The sequence below is a fragment of the Lepidochelys kempii genome, chromosome 2 (assembly GCF_965140285.1).
Source record: "Lepidochelys kempii isolate rLepKem1 chromosome 2, rLepKem1.hap1, whole genome shotgun sequence".
NCBI lineage: Eukaryota > Metazoa > Chordata > Testudines > Cheloniidae > Lepidochelys > Lepidochelys kempii.
The window spans coordinates 94,657,026-94,678,193 of record NC_136381.1 but is presented as its reverse complement, the minus strand read 5'-3'; the positions used below and the strand labels follow the sequence as shown (position 1 = coordinate 94,678,193).

The following is a 21,168-nucleotide window of genomic DNA, read 5'->3' as shown; positions in this document are numbered from 1 at the left end:
ACCCTGGGCATGTCACTTAATCTCTCTGTCCATCAGTTCCCCATTTTACAGATAATTTAACTTCCATGTCTTGAGAAGTGTACCAATGTTGTGAGGAGAAACACATTAACAATGGTGAGGAGTTCTGATACTAGCAAGGTGGTAGCCACATAAGCCAGTACATAGATAAAAAACTGAACGAACAGTCAGAAGGGAGGTACAGCATGAGGAGAGCAATAGCACTGAGCTGCCAATCAGAGGGAGGAAACTGAGTCCAGCTGATAAGTATCAGTTGCACAAATTGGGGAAAAGGGTGGGAGCAGACAGTAAGGCTTGGTCTACACTACAGTGCTAGGTCAACATAAGGCAGCTTTTGTCAAGCTAATTATGTCAGTGTACACACTACAGCCTCGCTCCCACTGATGTAAGTGCCCTACTGCACCGGCATAATAACTCCACCTCCACAAGTCTCTGTGTAGACACTGAGGGTTACTTACATTGACTGTTGGCTAGAGCTGTGAAATTGACAAGAAAGCCACTCACAGCTCAGGCTGTCACCCCAGGGACAGCTAGAACTCAGATGCCCCCGCCCCCGGCTTCCACTCCCAGCTGGGCAGAACCCCAGTAGGGTTGCCATCTTACTGTTCACTGGACCCCAGAGGCCCCACCCCTTCTTTTCTTCCCTTGAGGCCCCACCCTCATCACTCGCTCCCCTCCTCTCACCTCCATCACTGGCTGGATTGTCTCCACCTCCCACCCCCCACCTGGGCTCCCTCCGCTCCAGGGATGGGATGGGAGCTGCTGCAGCCTGACAAGGAGCCTACCTGCAGGTAGGAGGTTGCCCCAGCTCATCGGAGGCTGGCATGGGTTAATGACCCAGCACCTACCTCTGTCCTGCAGTAACTGGACTTTTGGTGTCCGGTCAGGTGTGCTGACCAGACACTGACCGATCCCTTTTTCGAATGGACTTTCCAGTAAAAAAACAGGCACTTGGCACCCGGACACAGTAGCTAAAAACTGGACTGTCCATGTAAAACCTGGATGGGTGGCAAACCTACTGTCTGGGCTCTGCGCTCACAATTCCCCTCTCCGAGCCGGGGTGCTGGCCAGGTTCCCCACTCAGAGCCAAGCTGCCCCAAGGGCCCAGCTCCCAGCAGAGCTGTTGCCTGGGCTCCTTGTGCCTGGCTCCCCACTTTGGAACCAGGCTGCCCCTGAAGTCTCAGCGCCCCGCTCCCAGCTCCCAATTCTCCACCAGGACCACAGGTGTTGCCCAGGCTCCCAGCTCCTCACTCCCCACTGGGACCCTGGCTTCACTGAGGCTCCCCACTGGGCTCCAGTCTCCCACAGGTTGATTTCAGTTTGTAGTGTACACTGTTGACTACTATCACATTGATTTCACCAGCTGTGCAGGACTGAACCAGCAGCCTAATCTTTATCACCTGATTTTTTAATCTACCAATTTCATCTGTGGCAGTAGTTTCATGAAGGTACAACTTCTTGTTCTTTTTCAAACATTTTTAATCCCCTACTCAATATATTTTTTAAACCAGTGATACATCAGTTCACACATACATTCTGGCATCTATCCACCTTGCTGATGCACTTCTGCATTTTTGAAAATGTAGCCTAATAGACATGTGGTTTACTATATTATTTCTTATGACTGAGTTTTATAGACTTTCACAGAGAAAGATGTGAGGGGGTAGGGGGGTAATATCTTTTATTGGACCAGCTTCTGTTGATGACACAGATAAGCTTTCAAGCTACACAGAGCTCCTCTTCAGCTCTGGGGAAGGAAACAGAGAGTGTCTGACTCTGAGCGAAATACAGATTTTTGGGACAGATTGTTAAGCAGAATGGGTAACATGTCAGAGGCAGTCATTTGAAATCAAGTGGGCAATTGTGGGTTATATTGTTTGAAGTGGGCAATTAAGGGTAGCAGGCAGCATGGTGAGTTTCAACTTGTAATGAGCCATAAAAGCAGGGTCCCTGTGAAGTCCATGGTGTTTGGTGTCTAATCATAGTTATGAATTTAAGTTTCCAGACTCTCCTTTTGAAGGTGTTGTTCATGGTTCCTTTGAGGACATGTATTAAAAGATCAGATCGCTGTGTGAAAAATGTTTGCCACAGGGGATACAGTGTTTTTGTCATATTTTCCATAATTCATTTGAAAACAGGGTTGCAACTTTCTAATTGCACAAAACCAAACACCCTTGCCCCACCCCTTCCCTGACGCCCCACCCCTGCTCCGCCCCGTCTCTGCAGCCCGGTTCCCACTCACTTCCCTGCCTCCCCCCGCCGACACTCGCTCTCTCCAGCCCTCACTCACATTCACTGGGCTGGGGCAGGGAGCTGGGGTGTGGGAGGAGGTGAGGCTTCCAGCTGGGGGTGCAGGCTCCAGGGTGGGGCCAGAAATGAGTGGTTCAGGGTGTGGGTTGGAGCTCCAGGCTGGAGCAGAGGTTTGGGGTGCAGGTGGGGTGAGGGCTCCGGCTGGGGTGCAGGCTCTGGGGTGGGGCTAGGGTTGAGGGGATTGGGATGTAGGAGGGGGCTCAGGGCTGGGGCAGGGGGTTGGGGTGCGGGAGGGGGTGCAGGATGCTTGCTCCAGGAAGGAGTTTGGGTGTGGGAGCAGTTTCAGGGCTGGGGTAAGGGCATGGGGTGTGGGAGGGAGTGCAGGCTTAGGATTGGGGCAGATAGTTGAGGTGCAGGAGAGGGTGCAGGGCTCTGGGAAGGGTGCAGGATGCAGAAGAGGGTGCAGGGTGAGGGGCTCTGGGAAGGAGTTTGAGTGTGTGAGCAGGAGCAGGGGCAGATAGTTGGGATACGGGAGGGGTTGCAGGGTGCAGGCTCTGGGAGGAAATTAAGGTGCAGGAGGGAGTTCTGACCTGGGGCAGGGAGTTTGGGGCTCAAGCTCCAGCCAGGTGGTGCTTACCTCAGGTGGCTCCTGGTCAGTGGTGCAATATGGCAAAGGCTGTGGATCCCGGCCAATGGGAACTGCGTAACTGGTGCTCGAGGCGGGGGGCAGCACATGGAGCTTCCCTGGCCGCACCTGCACTTAAGAGCTGGACATACTGGCTGCTTCCAGGGGCCACGTGGAGACAGGGCAGGCAGGGAGCCTGCCTTAGCCCTGCTGCACTGCCAACCAGACTTTTAATGGGGTGTTCCAGTCTAAAACTGGATGCCTGGCAACGCTATTTGAAAACATAGAGATTGTCTGTTTTCACCTACATAATTTTAATCAGGGCATTCGAACATTCTGAGATACACCACATAGTTTTGTTTTTTATTTTTCTTCTCTGATCTGTTATGATCAGGGGACTGGGCTAGATGACCTCTCGAGGTCCCTTCCAGTCCTATCATCCTATAATCTGGGAGTAATTGAAGGAGTCTGCTTATTTAAATATATGCTCTTAAAGACATGGCAAGGGTACCCAGATCCTGGGATGGGCACATTTTGTTTGTTACTATTAATGTAATTTGCATCTAAAATAAACAAACTGCCTAAAATGTCTCCCAGGGTAAATTTGGAGTCACGTCTACTTATGATGGCCCTCTGAACAAAGAAAGAGGAGTAGGGAGATAGTTGGTTAAAAAGTTGAAAAGTTTAAAAAGTTAAAACAAATGATGTTTTTAAAAACAGTTTCCCACAATTTTTATTTTTCAGAATGTTTGTATTTCAGTGAAAATCCCAAATACCTTAAAAATCTGGTTTTACATTTTTTAATTAAACTGTACAAAATTAAAATAAGAACTGTTTCTCAAACTTTGATCATTTCATGTATGGGAAATCTGGAATAAGGATGGAGTACTGTCTTTTACAAAGGGGAGAAGAGAGCACGATAAAGAGTACAGCCACTGTCAGTGAATCTTGTTAGCACAGGTTTTTAAGATTCCTGATATTTTATACTTTCGCTATGTCTGAAATTTCAAGGCGAAGAGGCGTTTGCATTTATCTTGGTGCTTCTGCTTATGATCCTGACCAGAACTTAGAAATGCAGAGGTACATGGATGTACATACACAGACAAAATCAATCGGGGAGGGGGGAAGGGGAGTAAAAAAAAACAACCATGCACATTATCTTACTAAAAAATTATCTAAACTCTATCTAACCTCTCAAGTTTGTTTTGAGTCTAAGCCAGAAGTTCAATGACTGACAAGCAAAAAAAAATATATTTGTATGGTTTAAACAAAAAACAAAACAAAAGGGAATGAGAGTTAGGATTGATCTAATCCTTGATCCACCACAGACTTCAGTATAACCTTCGGTAAATCGCTTAACCTCTTTTTGTATCTCGATCAGTGGAACCAGTCAGAGGGCCTGTATTCCCTGGAGGGATTGTGATTGAAGAGAACAACAGGAAATGGATGGAGTTAGACTGGAGGCAATGCAGACAGGTGGACAGAGTGATCCACAAATTGATCCACAAAGTTCCACTTGTTCAACTTAATCTGTGTTCAGTTGAACTCTTTGCAAATGAAACTCTGTCTCAGCCTCTCTGTTTGCAAAGTGGGGATGATCACACTTAGCTACCTCCTAGGGTTGTTGTGAGTCAGTTTATTAACATTTGTAAAGCACTTTGTCCTTACTGGAAAGATTACTTTAGGAACATATGAAATTCTGAGCTTATACTACAGTCTTTTATTGCATAATTTTCTGTGACATTATTTCCAAGAGAAATAGCAAAGTGCTTGACTTTTTTACACACATCTTTGAATAAGACTGACAGCTAGATATTGGCAAATCCCACCTACAGTATGCTCTGATTTTATGATGTGAGATTTGACATGTTACATTGTACATAGTTCAAGACAAAGTTTATCTTGATATTTATGAGTAATGGCATTTAAAGTGAATACAATTGAAATAACTGTTGTTCTATTTTCAGTGATGTTAGATGCACTAATAATAAAAATATTAACCCAGGAGAGCTAGAAAGCCCAAACTGAGTTTTTAAAATGTGTAATCCTTCTGAAACCATTCTCCATCCCAGATTGTATAAAAAAAGGGCGGGGGGGGGGAGGAGTTTTAAATAGAAGCAACATATGTCCAAATGGTAGTGCTCAAATGGTTTAATTTGTGCTAATTTTCAGCATATGTTTTCTAGTATTATCTGATTCTAAATGCCATTCAGACAGAAGTCTGTGGGCCTGATTTGCAATTGTTTGCATTATTGCTTTTAACATTTTATTTTGGGCACTTGTGCAGAAATCAGGCAAATTAAAAATTCAAATATGAGCAAACCATGTTCAAACTTAATTTATCACCTGAAGTGAAACAGACGTAGACTGATTGAGGTAAGAATCCTTCACTTCTCCTGTCCCTAGTCAACAAGAGTAAGGTTTCCCCATCTGCAATAGTCTCCAGATTCTGTCTTTGTCTTGCTCATTTATGTTTCTTTTACCTCCCTACTAATATTTGCTCTGCCAATAGGTCTGCACATCTGACTCTTCTTCATTTCATCACCCAACCTTCCTTCAATTCTCTCTCACTTTTGGAAATGCATTGGTGAAGTCAAGCATCTCGGGTGGAATTTCTACTGGGCCTGGCTTCCATTAACTATTCTATTAAAATCTGATGTGCTCTGTGCCATGGTGAGCAACTCCCTTGCTAACATACCTCAGAACATGTCATAAAAATAAAGGGAAGGGCAAAACCCCTTTAAAATCCCTCCTGGCCAGAGGAAAAATCCTCTCACCTGTAAAGGGTTAAGAAGCTAAAGGTAACCTCGCTGGCACCTGACCAAAATGACCAATGAGGAGACAAGATACTTTCAAAAGCTGGGAGGCGGGAGAAAAACAAAGGGTCTGTGTCTGTCTCTGTGATGCTTTTGCCGAAGACAGAACAGGAATGGAGTCTTAGAATTTAGTAAGTAATCTAGCTAGAGATGCGTTAGATTATGATTTCTTTAAATGGCTGACAAAATAGCTGTGCTGAATAGAATGAATATTCTTGTCTGTGTGTCTTTTTTGTAACTTAAGGTTTTGCCTAGAGGGATTCTCTATGTTTTGAATCTAATTACCCTGTAAGGTATTCACCATCCTGATTTTACAGAGGTGCTTTTTTTTTTTTTTTTACTTCTATTAAAAGTCTTCTTGTAAGGAAACTGAATGCTTTTTCATTGTTCTAAGATCCAAGGGTTTGGGTCTGTGGTCACCTATGCAAATTGGTGAGGATTTTTACCAAACCTTCCCCAGGAAGTGGGGTGCAAGGGTTGGGAGGATTTTGGGGGAAAGACGTGTCCAAACTCCGTTTTTTCAGGAACCCAGATAAAGTTTGGTGGTGGCAGTGGAAATCCAAGGGCAAAGGGTAAAATTAATTTGTACCTTGGGAAAGTTTTAACCTAAGCTGGTAAAAGTAAGCTTAGGAGGTTTTCATGCAGGTCCCCACATCCGTACCCTAGAGTTCAGAGTGGGGAAGGAACCTTGACAGAACACATGGTATGTCTATGTCCTAGAAACTGAGACTCAGAAGAGAAGCTTTCCAAGAGGTGCTGGGCTCTTCAGTGGGATGTTCAAAGGTTTCCACCTTTTTTTTTTTTTTTGAAAGGCCATTGGAAGGAGTGTGTGTTTGTTTAGAGAGCTGCTTCAAGAAGAGAATAGGCTGTAATCCTTTTGGGGTTGAGAAAAGAGTACCCATGCAAATCCTAAAGGTTACTAAAGGAGGAAGAGAAAGGAAATTAAGTAATATTATTGAAAGATACTGCCATTTTGTTTATTATTAATTGGGGTGTGTATATAGGTCTAGATATAAAGAAATCTGGACACACACACTCAGAGAGTGCCTAAAATCCCTGTAATAAATAAAGCCCCAAATTCTGCAAATATACATATGCTTAAATTGTTTTACGCACATAAAGAGTCCCATTGATTTTAATGGGCCTCCTCTCATGCTTAAATTAATCATGTAAGCAAGTGTTTCCTGTATTGGGGCCTATATATAACTATGTATTATACATATATTTGTATCAGGGAATTTTAAAATTAAGATACAGGAAATACGTATATAATATAAGAAATTTGATGTATTAGTGAAATATTTTTTGCTGCCGATGTTATTTCTAAAATACATCTTTACGTTTGAGAGTCTGAAAAAGTATTGTGTGTTTATATGTGCTTTCATAAAGAAAATAGGAAACGAATCAGGATTTGATCTTCATGTTTGAGCAAAATCCTTCATGAAGGGTATGAAGTTCAGAAGGCAGCAAAAATAGATTGTATGAATTTAGTACTGTATGATTATTTAAGTAAGGGAAAATTTCAATGAACTTCAAGGGACACTGACAGCCTTTCAAACTGAAATTTAGACTTTTTCTTTTAAGTGTTAAAAATAAATCAGTTATTGCACTTGCTAAAGAGCTCCTCTGACAGGTTTTTTTTTTTTTTTTTTTTTCTGATTTAACAATCACCTTTTCCAGTTTGAAAAAAAAAAAAAAAAAGCTTTTCTCTTCCGTATTCTTGCATGAAAGAAACACATGAATAACAGGGCAATCTGACTGTCTTCTGATGGGAAACTGAAGTTAACTGTAGATAGTTTTTTTTTCACATGCACAAAGTATTGAAACAAAAGGATTAGTCTTCCCGGCCCCTCTTATCTTTCCTTCATAGTAATCGTATGTGGTATTTCTAAATTGTAAGAACAGCAAGCACAAAATGTTCCAGATGGAAGTGAATTGGAAGAGATGTTGTTCCTTTAAGACAGTGATCTATTTGATTCTAGGTCTTTATATTACACAACACAGATAAGCAGGCTTAAGAATTGGAAATGAGTAATATCAGCACTAAGAAGGACCTGGTTTAGGGGGAAAAAAATCCAGCTGCTTTCCATATCATGAACATCTTTTTTCAATAGAAGACATATGGATTTTTATTTCCGTTCAGAATCATCCCCAAAGTGAACAGTTCAAGCAGCCTGCTATTTTTTACTAAAGGAATTAGCTGGGACATATTTGTGCAAACATAGGGGTGGAAAACAGACGAAGGCTAGGCCAATGGTTCATAAAAAACAAAATACAATGCTTTCTTTCAAGCACTAGAGTTTCTGGAGCCAGAACATAATTGTGTCAATGTTCCCAGTTAGTTGTACAGAAAAAGAGTCAGAAGTATCTGTTCTTTTAATGGCAGTGATGTCAGCCTCAGTTGCTGTCATGAACCAGGACGACCAGAAAAATAAAGTCAACAACTGAGAACAAGTTTGTTTTTAATACTACGCTGTTGAATCTTTAGGTACTGGATCAATGTCTGAGCACAATCAGAAAAATGAGGCAATTCTCATTTGAGGAACAAAGACTCAATTATTTGGAAGCTCGGGGAGGAGGATGAACTTTGGCAGAACAATTCTATGCAAAAGGTTAATAATTCATGGAACAGCTTGTCACAAAAGGCCACTGAAGCAACTATTATAAATGAGTTTGTGACTCCTATAGTAAAGACCCCCTGAAACAGTGTACTCAGTTCTCGGGGAGCATATGCAACCAGTAGTAGGCCAACCCTATACATTTACTGAGGGAGGGTTACACTTTTTAGTGTCTTCCAGTGTAGACTGCTTTTTTTGCGGTACTTGAGGCGTGCAAGTGGTAAGGAAGCACCAGAAAAATGGAATTCAGATAAAATAAAAGGACATCGTGTTCATGTAGTGTTTTATGTTCTTTTAAGAAAAAGACAAGTTGCATAGGCAGCCAAGTTATTGACACTGGGATTCAAGAAATTAGATTCTATTCCTGGATCTCTCTTAGTGCTTTATTAACTCAGGCAAATCATTTCACCCCACGATGCTTCATCTTCCTCATCTGTAAAGTGGGTCAAATGGTATTTACCAAACTCATGAGCATTCTCCGGCTGGTAGATGATCTACCGGGGGTTTTATAGGCCACCTGTAGTAGTTCAGAGCTTTACAGCTTTTCTACACTACACAATGTTTTTGTTCTGTGACCATCTTTTTGTTGCGTGTTTGTACAGTACAGAGCACAATGGAGTCCTTGTCCATGATTGGGATCCTAGACACCATTGTAGTACAAAAATGCTAGTTTTAATTAATGCTAGAGTGAGTTCTGTTTGCAACAAGTGATGGCCAGGAATGGATCCGAACCCCAAAGAAACATAAAAGAAAGGAGAAAATCAGTCACCAGAGAAAGACTGAAAAGATTTACACAGAAATCAATGCACTGACAATGGTGATGAGAAATCGTATCCATTAGTGATTGAAAATTGACAAACTCATGGCTTCGATAAGGATCTCAAAAGAGACAGGGAGCCTCATGATGAGTGCACAAGAGCAGTCCTTAAGGATTAATTGTGTTCAAAACAAAATTTTGACCAACAGAACTGCTCCCCAAACTGCAGAATGTGTTTCATAAAGGGAGAGATGTAGAGCATGTGTTGAGTGCCTGCAGGAGCCTGGCTGGGAGAATATATATGAACAGACACAATGAGGTCACCAAGCATCTGCATTGGAGCCTCTGTGGCAAGTATGGATTTCAACAAACCATGCAGTATTACAACCACAGAAATGAATGAAGATTTTATGAGACCTGGCAATTGTCAGAGACCAAACACTGCAGGCAAACAGGCAGGATGTAGTTGTGGAAAGGAAGACAAAGACCATGTTAATTGATATCACCGGCAGACAGCCACATAGAAGAGAAACAAGAAGAAAAGATGTCGAAGTATGAAGAACTCTGCCATGAAGTGAAGTGATTATGGAAGACTAGAACTAAGATGATTCCAGTGAACATTCATCCCTAAGAGTGTGAATGAGCAACTCAGAAACCTGTTAGGAGTGCAAGACTTCATAATTGGTGACCTCAGCAAGACAGCTCTCTTACACACTGAGAACTAAAAGGAAATTCAAAGGAGAATGAGTGCATTTGAACACCTAAACTCCTGACTGCCCAAACCTAGGAAATCAGTTTGCTGGAGGATTTATTGGTGGCTCATAGGGGAAAACAATGTAGACAGTAGCTTTCCCTTTTTTTATACTGAAAGATCTTATAAAGAAATAGCCTTCACAACATACAGTAACAGCCAAACACCACAAACATGATATAATATTGTAGGATAACCAACACTTTGCCCCAGGATTGGGGAAGTCGCAAACAGCTTCTTTGCATGTACACACCTTCAACTACTCTTAGTCGATATTAGACAGACAAAAATTGAGCTCAATGGAATTCACAAGTGTAAAACTACTGTGTGTGAGAGTCAGGTTGTCAGAGTAAGGGACAAGGAAGAGAGCTGTGGAAGGCAAATGCATTTCAATGAAATTAAAAGTGTTCATACTATAGGTTTACAAAACCACAGCATAAAGTTATGTACATGGTTATTTTCTCTAAAATCTTTCTGGTTATTGATTTTTCCATGCAAGACCATTACAAACTCAGAACCACACTCTGTACACCCACATAGAGTCTGCAAAGGTTTAAAATATATCGAGTGTTTTTAATTTCTTCGGTTCCTAGCAACAATGTCCTTCAGGGTTCTTTATCACAACAGCTCAGTATGTTTTCCTCAAGAGACCACATCTCATGTCAAATTCATGCTGCAAAAAAGAAGCCCAAACACAAAAGTAATATTTTGTTAAAGAACTAAATTTCTTAAATAAGAACAACACCAACAAAATATTGCCGAGAGTTGTCACTATTGGTTAGCGTGTCTGCTCAAAGTTCTCAGAGAGTATGACAATCTGTATAACAAATAGTTTTCCATTATATTAAATCCTTAATGTGGGGATAAAAAAAGAATGGCTTCTGTGACAACTCTGGGTGAGAATGCTTGCTTTATTATGGTCATATCTTTCCCGCTGGCTACAGTTGTAGAGCCTGAGTCAAGGGAACAATATATTGTTACCTTGGCAAGAGGATTTTTAAATATGTGTTCTGGTGGAATGGACAGAAGTGTTAGAGAACTTTTATTATTTGTTTCAAGGACTGGTAGGGACAGAGCGATATGGAGTCAGACAATAGTACTGAATTAATTCCTGATGAAACAGATGGGATACAGTATCTTCCCTTTGATTGGTGAATATGTCCCATGCTATTTATCCTAATCACATTTTACATGCTTTTAATTTGTTCCTGTCATCTGAAGATGTCAAAACATTTTACAACCATTGCTGAATGAAAACTCATCACTCTCCTTTGAGGAAGGCACACATTCTCATTTTAAAAATGGCTCAGACAAGGAACACAGGTAATAGAGAAACATTTTCTGATTTGGGTGGCTAAAGTGCTGTAACCATGTTGATCCCAGCCCAGGAGATGAGGGATAAGATATTTTATTAGATCAGCCTTTGTTGGTGGAAGGGACACATTTTTATGCTTCACAGAGCTTACTCACATCTGGAGAAGGTAACTGAAGTGTCTGAGCTAAATAAAAGATGAGAACCTAGTATGTTTAACAAGCAGCCCCACCTTGTATTTAGCTCAGATGCTCCAGTTACCTTCTCCCGATCTGAGAAACAGCTCTGTGAAGTGAAAAAGCTTGTCCCTCCCACCAACATAAGTCAGTCCAATAAAAGATTTTTAGCCATCCAAGAGAGGCAAGGTAGATAATACTAGGCAGTTAGCCACTGAAATAAGTGGCCTTATTTTCAGTTGTGATTACTGACAACCCACAGTTTAGGTGCCTACCTGTAGGTAGGGGCTCACATATGATTTTTTTTAACCAAAGTAATTTTCAAGGTTGCTTAAGCAAATGGTGGCATAGTTGGGAATAAAATCCCATAGTACTGACTTTTAGTCCCTGGATTTAGTCCATTGTCTCAAAACACCACACACCAAATTCTGCTCTTGGTGCTTCAGTTCAATATTCTTGTCTTTCATAATGTGAACAGGAAAGAAAACAAAACCCTTCATGATGAGAGCTTTGTTATTGTCCATAAGAAAAAAACCCAAAATCCTAGAGCTTGAACCTGCATGCAAAACTCTCAGTGATATTAACGGGAGTGCAAGATTTGCAAATTTGGGTACTTAAGTAACTAGGTTAAAATTACAAGTTAATTTCATTCAAATAAAAAAAGAGGTGCCTAAAAGAGGCCAAAACCGAATAAAGAATATTTTAAACTCAGTGGATTTTTTTGATTGTGTGATCCGGTAGGGCACTGGACTGGGAGTCAGGAGGCCCTGTTTCTACTCCCAATTTGATCAGTTAAACTCTATCCCTGTTTCTCTTCCCACTGTCATTGTCAAATTCTTTGGAACTGGGGCTGATTCTTCTGATATGTAAATACGGCATCTAGCATGATGTGTTCCTAATCCTGGTTAGTGCCTCAAAGCACTAACATAATATAAATATTTCAGATACCACTGTGTAGTAATGGTTGGCAAATGACTTGATAAATGGTGTCCACCATTTGTTTATAATCTATAAAACAAGTACAAAATAAAAAAAAACAAAACAAAACCCTGCATCTCAAATATATGAGGCTGCATAATATGTCACCTATTCTGTACAATATCCTAAAGGAATAAAATAGTCTTGAAATGAAAGGAAGATACATAAGAACTGATACGTGGGCAGGTTGACAAACAATTTCCCTTGTTTCACAGCTCACCTTTTGTTATTTCTGATGATGGTCTTAGCCAAGAGCTGTAACTTTTAAAAAGGAAGCTACGCTTTGAGTCTGTTGGTTGAACTAATATTCCCGCTCAATTTTTTTTTCCTCCCAGAGCTGTTAGCACGGGCTGTGATACTAATGCAGTAAGAGCAATGTAATGTGGGGGGTATGTGTGTGTGTGTGTGGACCATATTGAACTCCCTCTCAAGTTACTAGGACATATTTTTTATATTTTTAGAAAGAAGTATCAAATCTTTTTTTAGCAGATGCTCACAATATCTGCACCCATTTTAGTCACTATAAAAAGCCCCTCAACCCATGTGAGAACTGCTGGAGATAGACTATGTTCTGTCATTCAAATTAAAACCAGAAGTTCCAACTTAACTTTTTTCCCCACTTGGTGAAAGGGCTCGTGGAACAACAAATACACGAATAAACTAATACTCTAGATACAAAGGGTGTACAAGGTACAGGGAAAGAAATGTGTTTTTCTAATCTCTGATCAATTAAAAAGATCAGATATTGAAATATTTGGATGGAGACATTGAAAAACATATTGCTATCCATCACAAAGAGCCATTTTGGAAAGCATTCTAGACCTAGAGATAAGGGGCCAGATTCTCCTCGCACATCAATACAAGTCAGTAATGAAGCCAGAGGCGTTATACCATGTAAAAATCAGTGACTTAAGAGCAGTATTAGGCCAAATATTCCAAATATTGGAATGAAGTTGATGAATACAGATGCAATCTGAAAATAAAAATAAAATGTTTACGTACAAAGAGAAGGAGTGTTGCCTTTTCAGTGTAAGATTACAGTTCTTAATCCTACTCAGTCATCAAAATTCATTTCCCTCAGATGGATTCTGAACGCCTACTTGATGTGAGTTGATTTGCAGTGTATAGGAATCCAATGGGATTCCTGGGTCTTCCAGTTAGGGACCATTTCTTTAACTTGTCTGTGAATCCTCATCAACACTTATGTTGCTGTATAAGTAATCACCACCGAATGTCACCACCTGTTAGCATTAAATGGTAGACTTATTGACAGAAAAGCCAAAGGTTGAATGGAGATACCCTCTCAGTCGTTTTGATAGTCTGGGTGGTTTAAGGAAGAAGGCCACCAGTGAGGTAGCATGGGAAGCTTTCTGTCCTGAGGACAAATGAAGGAATTGGATCTGTACAGCTGTTAGTCTGGCACTTTTCATGAGTATTAACCTCACTTAAGGGGCAGAGGGGAAGAATTGATCACAAAAAGCAGCTAATAAGAGCTAAACTCCAGCAAACACAACATTCATTGATACAGAGTGTAAGCTATAAATAGAAGCCAGTCATCTGCCTTCTGTTTCTTCTACCTTATACTATATGAACTACTGTAAATTGGGGCTACAAACAAATATGAGAACAATTGTTTGATGCCACAGATTTACACTAGCTGAGGATCTGGCCCATGGAATTTAAATTGTGTGAGATATCTAGCAGAAATAGGCCACTGCCATTCATTGCCAGATTCATCTCTGATGGAAGTCTATTTACATGACTATACAACAGTATCAGTCTAGCAAGAGGAAGACTACCACAATACACTCATATATTGGTTTCAGATTCAAAAAGTATGGTCCTCATGGACTATAAATACCACTGAGTTTTTAGCTGCCTGGCCAGTTTTTATGCAAAATTCATTCCCGGCACAGCTGGGTATGTTGTTTCTAACTACTAAAGGCCAACTCTGAATACTGAGATTGGAGAACAATTGCCATTGTTATCAGGAAACAGGGAGATCTTTCATCCAAAGCATATTACAGCTGTTACAGATGCTAGTATAGCTTCCATCTGTGATAGTGATGAATGGTGTGCAAGTGAATTAATGCTGAGATACTGAAACACAGAGAAGGAATCCTCCAAACGGGAGAATTGACTTTACTGGGAGACCAGGTATGGAATTCATTATTTTACTTGCTTGTCTGTTTTTGTTCTTTCTAAAACAGAGGGCACTTTAAATTAGTAGATTCTCCTCCCAGACATTCATTTAGGCTGTATATTTTCAATGGAGGACATTATGATTTTGGAAGAGGCATAGGAAGCAGTACAGTTTTACCTGCTCTACGAGTTTATTAGGGCTTGTTACATCACTATCCTACTGCTGTATATATTATTTAGGGGAGGTGATGTTTCAAATAATCTATAGATTTTTATAGAAATTGAGTTTAGAAAGGAATGGGAGAGAACACTGGCATATGTGATCACCTATGTGGGGCATTTCTGCCATGGATATTGATCAACAAAGGCATAATGCTACAAGGAACTGAGTGTTTTCTATGTGGTGCTGTGCATAGTTAACTGGTTAAGGTGGGAATTGAGGGCACACAGTAGCTCATTGAATCATTTCCCAAGTCTCCATCATTCTGTCGATATAGTTCTTATGCCTTCTGCTCTTCCCCTCACCTTTTACCTGCAATTCTGCCACACTGCAGCTTTAACAATTTATTAAGTTCCCTCTTCTTGATGCGTCCTATCCCTTGCATCAATCATGCCATCAATCCTGGTTTCAAGATCCAGCATTGTTTTACTATTTATTTCTGCCCTACTTTCTTCTAGTTTTCCCTTTCCACCCCTGTACCCCATCACTGATTTGAATTTATCTCTCTCTAGGACCACAAACTGACTGGCTATGTTTATTTTAAGAGTGTTTGGGTATACCAAGCTAACCCATCTCTTGTATTGAGCTATATTAAAGTATATTTGTAACTAAATAAGATAAATTAATAGTATAGCGTTTCACACCTCAATACCTCAGTCAGTCACTATCTTTTAATTATGCATCTTGGCGTCTTTAATTTTTCAGCATCTAATTTTCAAACTCTTCAAAAGATGGCTTAGGAGTCAGCAGCATATATAGTCCACCAATCCTGATGGTGGTGTAATGTAGCAACAGTATCATATGCCTATGCTGCATATATAGGTTTGGCAGAATCCAGTTTTTATTTGTTTATCATTTACACACATACCAATGCTGGAGCTCTTCTTTTTATCTGTTTAAATTCAGTTGTGCAAACTTATGGGTTTTAAGCATTTTTTAAATTTTATCAATTTAATTTGTTTAGTTGCAGGAAATGATGGCAGTGTCATGACAGTACAGGTGATGATTCAAGAAGTTAAAGCTTTATAACAGTTAAAACAGAACTGTCTACATCACACGTCAAAAGATGCAAAGTAAAAATCATTAGGTCAACCTAATAAGTTCTCCAGCAGCATTTTTGTTCCTTTATCTCTATACATTTTGATTATTAATGGAAACATTTGTCAGTCTGTGTGTGCGGTGATGTCTACATGTACTGATATTTACCAATAAAATCCCCTAATCCTTCCAAGACCGCATGTATAGCAGGTAGAAGTGGGGGTATTACCAACATCAGAAGCAGCAAAGGATTGACTCATGGGCTATAGGCCTTCTCTGACTTGTGCCAGTAGCTGAACTGGCTTTTGGGGAAAAGGGGAAGGTCATATCGTTGGCTGCTGTTCCCTTGGGTCTTGTATAAAGTGGAATTGACCTCAACTCGAGAACTGAGCCCACTGAGCCTGATCCAACACTCACTGAAGAAGCCTTTCCATTGATTTAAGTGGACATCAGAGCAGACCTGTTGATTTCATTGGGAGTGGAAAGTGCTCAGCACCTGTCAGGGTAAATTAAAATAGAGAATATTAAAGGATTCAGTTTTATGTTTCTGTGTCCATTAGTAGGGAAGTATATGTTTGACAGGAGGCATTTTCTCATTCAGGAGCAAGGAACTGAGTGAAAATGTTTTTAAAATTCATTTTCATACTGACCATATATTTTCCAAGCTTTTCATTTTTGCAATTTCATGGAAACAGGAAAAAAAAATTCCTGGGCCCAACTTTGTTCACTTTAGTCATCAGGATTAATCCCATTGGTATAGGTAAGGACACAATTCCTACTTTCATTATTATCCTTCTGCTTAATTCCCACCCAAAATTATAACCCTTTGTGACAGACTAGTTTCCACTTGACCAATTATGATGTCACAAAGAGGAGTGGGAAATAAAAATAGGGATTAAGGAGCAAGTATAGTTTAAATCCTACACAGAGTTCCTGTTTTAATGGCCATTTTCTTAATCACGAAGAATACAGGGAAGAGAAAGTTGGAAATAGTTAACCTATTGTGGCATAGGACCATATTCTATGGACTTCTATGCTTTCTATGGACCATATTGTTCAATGGTTTCCTAGATTGTCAGTGTTTTTTTTTAGGATTAGAATATGGAGCCCTGAATACAAGAATACAAGCCCTGAATACAAGAATACAAGCCCTGAATAAGGGGCAGCACAGAGTTGTAAAAGTCACAGTTTGGTCCCTAGTTAATCCCTCAACCTTTGTCCTTGCTCCAGGGAGATGTAATATGACAACCCTTTCCCTGATGCAAGTTGCTTCTCCTCCATGTCTTAGCTATGCCGGCCAAAACACCAAGATGTGGAGTCACTTTGCCTGCCCCTCTTTGTCTGTTGCCCTTACCATGCAGATGAGCAAGGAGTTGCCACCTTGAACCGTAACTACCACTGATGCAGCTCTGTCATAGTTCTCAGGCTGCTGACAGGCACGTCCTACCAGAGAGGTGCTTAGAAGTCCTTATGGTGCCTCCATCTGCCTAAGTAGGAGCCCCAATTACACAATGTTTAAAAAATCTTTTTGGATTGATGAGGATGGGCCTTTTGGCTCCCACTCTCCTAGACTTACTCAATTCTCAGATTGTCTAACTCCAACAGGAGCAGAAGGGAACGGCACCAACCACCTAATCAGCTTGTCTTGGGGCTTACCCAACTTGTCTTTACCACCAGTATACCAGAGTCACTGTTTCCCTGTATATGGAGGAGGGAAGAAGGAGAAGGGAGAGAGGAATGATACCGAGGGCCTTCATTGAGGGTAGTTGCCCAAACGCTTCCAGGAATCCCCTTTGGGAGCTATAGCACTGCCATCTGGCCTCTCCCCTCCACTGCTCAGCAACTGCTGGGAACTTCATGTTTCTAAATCCTTATTCCACCCTTGACATGACTGATTGGGCTGGAAAAGCAGGACCAGCCTTGCCCGCAGCAGGTTTTTAACACCTTCATCACTGGTGCAGGGTTTATACATCGCATCATAGGCTGTTTATATGCCTCTTTACTCCCTTTTGTTAGCGTGCAGGGAAAGCCATGTACTCTTCTTTAGATACCTATTGAAATAGAGGATGTCTCCACTGCACTACTCTGTGGTGTATTCTGAAAAGAGGTCAGAGTATCGACAGAATAACTACAGATCAGATGCTAAAAGATGGATACATACAGAAGTCATGATTTTCATCTAAGGATCTCCAAGCACTTTAGAAACAGCAGGCCAAATCCTCTGATGATGTAAATTAGTACAACTCCAAAGTCAGTGGAGCTGTGCCCGCTTACACCACCACAGAATGAAGCCCAATTAATTAAGCCTTGAAACACCTCTGTGAAATAGGGGGAAACGGGGCATAGTGGCAAAGACACTTTCTAAACTTGTTTCTCAGATTTTTGGTTCTTTTTGCATCTTCTAGCTACCCTTTCCACATAAGACATGTCACGGGCACTAAAGAATTCCACTTACTCATCAGCTCTCTGGCAAAAGGTTTTGACTCAATGCTAAAGTGATATTTTTATACAAATTACGTGTCTGGGTTGATGTGGTGGAGAGGCAGTTACTGATGAGTCAAACATTCAGCCACTGGATAGAGTGTTGGACTCTAATGTAAGATTTTAAATAATTCTGTTAGATACTATTTGTGTCTAAATACAGAGTATAATAAACCAGCCAGACAAACATGGTACAGTCATTTGTATGTTTGTCAGATTTTATTATGTAGTATATCTTCCTTTCTATTATGCAAGATAGCAAACCTTCGTACTAAGCATGAATTTAAGGAATGAACAGGCCACATGAGGAAATCCCAAATGAAGAAAAACATGGAAATTAATGCACATGGTGGTCACTGTAAGACCTTCAGAGGGCAAAAATCCTATGAAACCAATAGTGTGGTAGAAATCAGCAAGCTTATTGCAGAGTCGGTCCTCAATGCTACGCTGCAAAGTAGATGATCTCCATTATAAGTGGTTTTCTTGTTATATTAGAGCACAGAAATTTCAATTTCTTTAAAAAATGTTATTGCCCATTGAAACTTCTTTATGATCTCAGCACAGGAGAAAAAAATAAGGCAAATGTTGAAGTGTTATATCAATTTGATCATTGTTAAATGTAGTTTAGTTTTGATTTTGCTTAAAAAAAAACACAAAGGAATTTTTTTTTTTTTTTTGCTGGTGTAAGTTGGGAAAACTCTAATGAAGTCAAAGGAGCTGAGCCAGTTTAGACCAGAAGTCAATTTGGTCCTAACGTTTATCAGGTTTAGTTGTTTTTTTGTGATGCCAGATCTAATATTAAAAAAAAAAAAAACCAACCCACCAAACACAAACATGTACTTGCATTCAGCTATTATTGGTATATAATCCTTTCTGGATCTGCTCCCTGCTGTTCTAAGTATTGGACATGCAGACAGGAAGACAATATCTGCCCTGAGGAGTTTGTTGACTCTAGAAAGAATATTGCAGCCTAAAACCCCATATTTTTTCCCCTAAAGGAGAATCAAAACTAACCCTGTGTGTGTTAGAAAAGGTAATCACTTACTTCACATAAGGAAATTCACCCAAGTAAGGGTGAAAATCAGCGTGATCTGTTGGCTAGGGAACTGAACTGGGAGTCAAGGGACCTCAGTTCATATGCGTCACAATCAGGTTGATGTGACAGACCATAAGCAGTCAGAGCCCATTGCCTTTTCAGTCGACCAGGAAAATGATCCACAAATAAAGAAAGGTTCGTGCAAAGTATTACAATATCTTAGAACTTTCTACTTTAAGAGTGCATGTGGCTAGTCCATTGTGTAAATCTGTGTTTTCAAAATTTGGACACAAACACAGTTACTTAATATACCACAACAGCTGTAAAGCAAATATGGAGACCTGTCAAATATATAACAGATTTGAAAGTGTTAAATATATATTTTACCTAATGCTACATACATATTTATACAAAAAGAAACTTTTTTTTTTCAAATCAGCTCTCATAGTTGGACAATGTATTTTGTTTGTTTTATAAAAATTAGGGATAGTCAGCTGTGATAAAACAACATACTTTAAACAATGAGAATGTGAACAGTGAGTTCAGATGAAGTATCTTAAAGATGGTTTCAACAAATTAAATGATGTTTATGTCAAGTTTAAATATTGTTGCTTCTCCACTGATCAGTGGCAGATATCCAATTTCTTCTCCAATAAAAAATTGCCCTGCAAGGCTCCAGTGATGTTGGTTCTGTGCATATTTTAGTACAACTTGATTTACAAATATACACCACTTTTGGAATAGAGGAGGCGTCAAACAGCACACAGGCAATTCTCTTTTTTCCAGGCATCTTAGCCCAGCCACTAATGCCCAGTTTGCTGGGACAAACTCTACCTGGAGAACTGACTCTAGTTCAAGAGATTAAGCCAGAGAGCAGAATCCTTTGCTCCTTGCCACAGCTTCCCAAGAAAAGCTACAACACCACCACTAACAGCAATATATTATTTCTTCCAAGATTAAATCCTAGCTCACATACTAAGAAGAACTTGTAAGACTATGTGTAACAGCACCGTTTGGTGAACGCTGGGTATAACAATACATATTTTTTGCTGTAACATTACTTAAGAGTTGCTGTCATCCCTATTGTGACTATTGATTTGCAGTATTATGTCTGTGAAAACTTTTAACATCTAGTCAGATGTCTGTATACCACAACCCTATCCGAAAAAAATCCATTGTATTTAATAATGTGCTATGTTGCCTCCACATTGAAGAAAAGGCATTGTTATGCTACAGCTGCTAAAACTCAGTTACCATAAGCTTGCTGTGAAATATAATTTTGTGAAGTCTGTATTTCTGCATTAGAAGAGACATCTTTAGTTGCAAGGGGAAGGTTTTAATTGCTTTCCCTCTGCTGACCAGGATCAGCTGATTAGTATTCAGACTAAACCTTAGCCATCTCATTCTTAGGCACTGGAAAAATAAGGAAAATGCATCATCCAGATGTCACAATAAGTGGAGGAAGAGCTCATTGGGCCTGATTCACACCAGCTGAGAATCAAGCCTACTCACATTCCAAATTACACAAAGTCTCCCCTATAGCGTTACCTACACATGAAAAGGAAGAGAGGTGGTAGAACAGCATCCAGCAGGTCTTCCGGGTTCATGGCCAGGCAAATAAAGAAAACCCTAAATGCATTATTGTTAAAAATCTCATAAATGTGGGTAGCAATGCTACATTCTCCTCAGTACAATCACAAAAAGAAAGGAACAGAGTCACTGAGGAGCAACTCCTAATCTATCACATCCCTGTCAGATCGCTCAGCTGAGTTAGCAATATCTTGTCATCAGAAGTATAAATAGGCCAATGGCAGAGCTATTAAAGTCAACAGGAACATCTGACCTTTGACCAAATTAGTGAAGTTTTTAAAACCAAAACCAAATTTGAAACCATGCAACTGATAGGTACATAGAAATTTAGAATAATTCACATGAAGATGAAGCTACCCA

General features: G+C 40.2%; 1 protein-coding gene across 7 annotated transcripts in view; it reads left to right on the top strand.

Annotated features, from left to right (window-relative positions):
* Positions 1-14,210: 14,210 nt before the first annotated feature.
* LOC140906869 (cadherin-19) overlaps positions 14,211-21,168 on the top strand; it is a 169,265-nt gene continuing 162,307 nt past the window's right edge. For all 7 annotated transcript variants that reach the window (XM_073331700.1, XM_073331701.1, XM_073331697.1 and 4 more), the window contains exon 1: positions 14,211-14,458. The gene's annotated coding sequence lies outside the window, so the exon portion shown is untranslated. The remainder of the gene's footprint in view (positions 14,459-21,168) is intronic.